This window comes from Anoplolepis gracilipes, chromosome 17 (genome assembly GCF_047496725.1).
Source record: "Anoplolepis gracilipes chromosome 17, ASM4749672v1, whole genome shotgun sequence".
NCBI lineage: Eukaryota > Metazoa > Arthropoda > Insecta > Hymenoptera > Formicidae > Anoplolepis > Anoplolepis gracilipes.
Genome location: NC_132986.1, coordinates 3,586,198 through 3,590,856, shown reverse-complemented (window position 1 = coordinate 3,590,856; position 4,659 = coordinate 3,586,198). Strand labels below are relative to the sequence as shown.

The window sequence follows — 4,659 nt, the reverse complement described above, 5'->3', positions numbered from 1 at the left end:
TATATATTTATAATTGGAGAAAAAGTTGAACTAAAGAAGAATATGTTTTTCTTAATTTTAGCCATATATGATAAATTCAAAATTAATTATTTAATAAATAATATAATACAGTTACACATATTGAATATAGTTATCTTTATTTACACTTTACACTATGACACAAATAATGAATACATGTTCCAACAATATTCAATATATGTATTTATGTATGTATATGTATCATTTTATTCATTATAGTATAAAATATAAAATAAAAATAATTATATATATTCAATAAAAATAAAAATAATTATACATATTCAATATGTATGTATAATAAATATTACAATTTAGTCGTATTTATTATATAGAGATAAATATAAGTAAAGTATATAATATTAGATAGTTTATATTATTGTATACACATATTTCTCAAATTTAATTTGAATTTTTGTATATGCCTATTCGTCCTCTACATTATGTTCAGTCTCGCAACAAAATTTTGGTCCAGAAATAAAGTCGTTTCTTTATAATTATTTCTTTTAAACGACGCATGTACAAAAATCACACGTCAATATGTACTATTACACACAACAAATATCTCTCCGCGAGCGAGCGAAAGAGACAATAATAGAAGTGAGCGAGACAGTAATAAGAGCAACCGAGACTGTAATAAGAGCGAGCGAGACAGTAATAAGAGCGAGCGAGACAGTAATAAGAGCGAGCGAGAGAGACATAGCAGCCGGCAGAGAAAACTCGAGGCTCGAGCCTTTCCTTGCACGCTGCCAGCCCTCTCCAACTCGAGTTTCTACCCCGCCCGGATAATGACCAAAAAGTTGTAGATGGTGATACTAGTTCAGTTGGCCTATTGATATATATAGATAATGAGTCGAAAACTTTGCGATCTGTTTTATAATTGAATTGTACAAATTATGCGCACATTTGTGTGTATAATTCGCATAATTCAATTATAAAATTGATATATATATATATATATATATATATATATATATATATATCAAATAAAAACAAATTTTATTTAGTAGTAAAAAAAGACAAATCTTTTGGATCATAATTTTTCCTTGAATAGATTACATTATAAGATATTACATTTTAAGAATAAAAAAATAATATATAAAATATACAAAATAATATAATAAAATAGTATAGTATCGCATCATTAGTGAATAAAAATAATAATTTCCTTGTTTTTAATAAGACTTTAAAGAATTTATATAATATAAATAAAAAGAATTTATACAATATAAAGGATCGAAATAATAAATACAATAAAAAAATTATAAATTATATTTTTATTACAATTAGTTTTTATGTTGTGTAATGTTTTGAAATTTTTTTCATATGTTGATTATTTTTTATATAGCTGTTTAGTTCTGTACATAATCGCGATAAACGTATTTGTATATAATAATGCACTATGTGAGATATTACATCCAATTTGTGTGTTTTACAGGGAAATGTTACGTATTACAATTAATGACATCGCTTAAAATAGCATCTGCAACGTTAATATCATTGCAATGTTTCATAAATAAAGCTCTAACTTTTTTATAAAGTTGTAAAAACCTATATGTGGATGAACAAAACATTCTATGAGCATATCATTTAATTTTGCTTTGCTGTTACAGTTTTCAGAATTAGTAATAAGAGCTTTTTTACATGAAGAACACTTAGTAAATTTCAATAATTGTTGGCAAACGCGTCCAGTAATGTAATATATAATACAATCAAAAGCTTCCGGTGTAGCATAATCATGTTCTGATTCAAATATATCATGAATATCCCAATCGTCATCCCTGATTGCATTATTTAACTTAGACTTTATAGTGTCAATTAATAAGCTTGTTTCTTCGTTTAGTTTTTGATATAGAGACTTAATATCATTCAGCGAAATTAATGACGATTTTTTTTCTACTAAACAATTTCCATATTTTGGTGGAGCCAAAATGGAATAAGAAGACAAAATTTTATAAATTTGTAAAAATGTTGGAGTTGCAGGATGATCATTAGATCCTCCTGCTTGACGAACACAACCAAAAAATCGCTGTAAGTAAAAATGGTAAAAATACAAAAACTATTTACTAATTTTTTTCTAATATGAGTATTTTTTAAAAGATACAAATTCTATAAATGTAAAGTAAAAAAGAAGTAAGTTGTGTGAGTGCATGAGTGTATATGCACTCGCGCATGTGTAATGATATCAGTGATATGCAATCATTGTAAACCTACCCTATAAACCATTTGCTGTTCACTTGCTTATGAATTATATACATATATCTCAAAAATTATATTTTTTTATTACAAGCTATTTTATAACATTTCTTGTATAAAACAAACCTCAAGAGCATCTTTATGTTCCCTGACAAAACACAAGGGAAATTAAATTCGTTGGTTAAGTAATGCGTTATATCTATCATGGATCATAAAGTTACGCGAAGTCCTTCCGCAGTCTGCCGAGTAAGAAACTCGTTGCTTGTAATGAGTCCTTGTTCCATTAAATTTTCCCATTGATCTAATTTATCCAAAGCATTTTGTAGGAACTGTAATATCATAAAACAATAATTGATAATTTTATTATGTCCATATCAAAGTTCAAAGGTTTAGGAAAATCTACAAAAGAAATATATAAGAATACCACGTACTAAGAAATCTGCATTTCCTGGTTTCAGTCCATTGTGATATTCTTTTCTATTCAAAGCATCAAACAGGGAATTCATCCACTCACAAAACTCTGCAGTGGCAGTACTGTCTTTTAACTCATAATTATATAAACTGTAAAAGCGTAATCCTTTTGCAACGGAATTGCTGAGAATCTGGAATGATAAATGTTACATTAAAGTACAATTATTTAAATGTGCTACCAGGCATGCCGTCTCAAAGGCGACGGTCCTATACCCCCGTATGACACGGATGGCCAGCCGCCTCTGCATACCCCTAAGAGTCTGCAGGTTTTTGCGTCTGGCCACCACTGCATTGTGCCACATGGGGGCTCCGTATAGTGCCACGGATTGGACCGTCGTCATATACAGGCGACGCGCTCCTTCTCTCTGCCCCCCGAGATTGGGCATGAGTCTGCCTAAACTAGCAGCCACTGCCCGCACTCGGGGAACCAGCCTCTCCATGTAAGGCTCGAAGCTCCACCGACTGTCGAGGACGAGGCCCAGGTATTTCAACTGGGTCCCGACCTCGACCACGACACCCTCGATCTCTATTTTGGCTTTGTCTCGAGGCGGCCCCCTCTTGCCAACGGAGGCGAACCACATTGCTTCCGTTTTTGGCAGGGCCACCTCGAGACCCATCCTCCAAATTCGGTCGATCACGTGTCTCGCACCCACACCAGCGAGACGAATGGTGCTACTCCAGTCACTCTCCCAGGACAGAACCAATGTGTCGTTTGCGCAGCAGACTAGCTCCTGTCCCGGGAGAAGGGCCCCCCGAAGGACTCAATCATACCCTAGGTTCCACAGGAGTGGTCCTAGGACCGACTCCTGTGGAATCCCTCGGTGGACTTCCCTCTCGTTAACTTTACGGTAGCGCCCTGGGTACACTATCTTTCTGTCCCGGAAGTAATGCCGAATCACCTCTTGGATGTACGCGGAGATCCTGTGATAATTCAGGGCCCCGCGCACCTTCCCAGGAGAGGGTGTTGAATGCATTAGCAATGTCTAACGACACTGTCACCGCCACTCTCCCCCTGGCCATAGCCTGTTCCGTAAGGGTCTTTACACGCATAATCGCGTCAATTGTCGAAAGACTCTCACGGAACCCAAACTGGCATTTTGCAAGATCAAGACCATTCCAGGACAAATGCTTCCTCAGGCGGGCAGCTATTATTCGCTCAAGCAGCTTGCCCGCCTTGTCGAGGAGACATATAAGGCAGTACGTAGACGGAGATCCAGCCGGTTTTCCTTCTTTGGGGAGCACTATCCGTGCACATTTCCATTGGTCGGAGAATCTCCCCGACCTCAGGCACTTATTGAAGAGGCTCGACATCATCCTTGTTGTGACCCCAGCGGTCAAGGCCAGTACTCTTGCAGGGATCCCGTCCGGGCGCGGGGCGGTCTTCTTGTCCCGGATTTTTCGGATCTCCCGCATGAGCTCATCCTCCGTGATCCCCAGGTCCTCTGTCTAGGGAACAGACGCGGCCGACTTCCGGATGTCGGAAGATATCGTTGGTCCAGCCCGCGCCCCCGAGAAGAAGGTGGAGACCACTCTCTCCAGGACCTGTGGGTCCAATCCCTCGGCGATCGGTGGGCCGCCCGCATTTAGCTTTTTTCGCACAATTTTGTACGGGCGTCCCCACAGATCACCCTCCTGCACCCCCACCCCAACAAAAAACTAACCAAACCCAACCTGTAAAGTAATAATTCATACTAGATTATAAACACATTATAACGGATCTTCAGGTGATTTTCACTTGTCAACATGACTAGTTGTAAATTTTGTTAACCCCCCCCCCCCTGTTGTGTCGGACGTTCGACCGGATAGCTCGTCGGGATCAGGGTTCGTAATTTGAGGGGGGAAAAAGAGACACTGCGAGAGTTATTATGCTGTAATGTAGAGTGGTTTATTGTATGTACAAGATGTTTGTATGTGTGTGTGAGTGTGTGCACCGTCGTGTAGATGAGAATGCTATGTACAGTGTGATTATTTACAAAG

The 4,659-nt window shown here is 37.4% G+C and overlaps 1 long non-coding RNA gene across 1 annotated transcript; it reads right to left on the bottom strand.

The window, feature by feature from the left end:
* Positions 1-1,329: 1,329 nt before the first annotated feature.
* On the bottom strand, positions 1,330-4,328 carry LOC140675341 (uncharacterized). Its single transcript, XR_012048364.1, has 3 exons — positions 2,643-4,328; positions 2,338-2,540; positions 1,330-2,044 (listed from the first exon to the last, which is right to left on the bottom strand). It is a non-coding gene; the product is annotated as an uncharacterized lncRNA (long non-coding RNA).
* Positions 4,329-4,659: the final 331 nt, after the last annotated feature.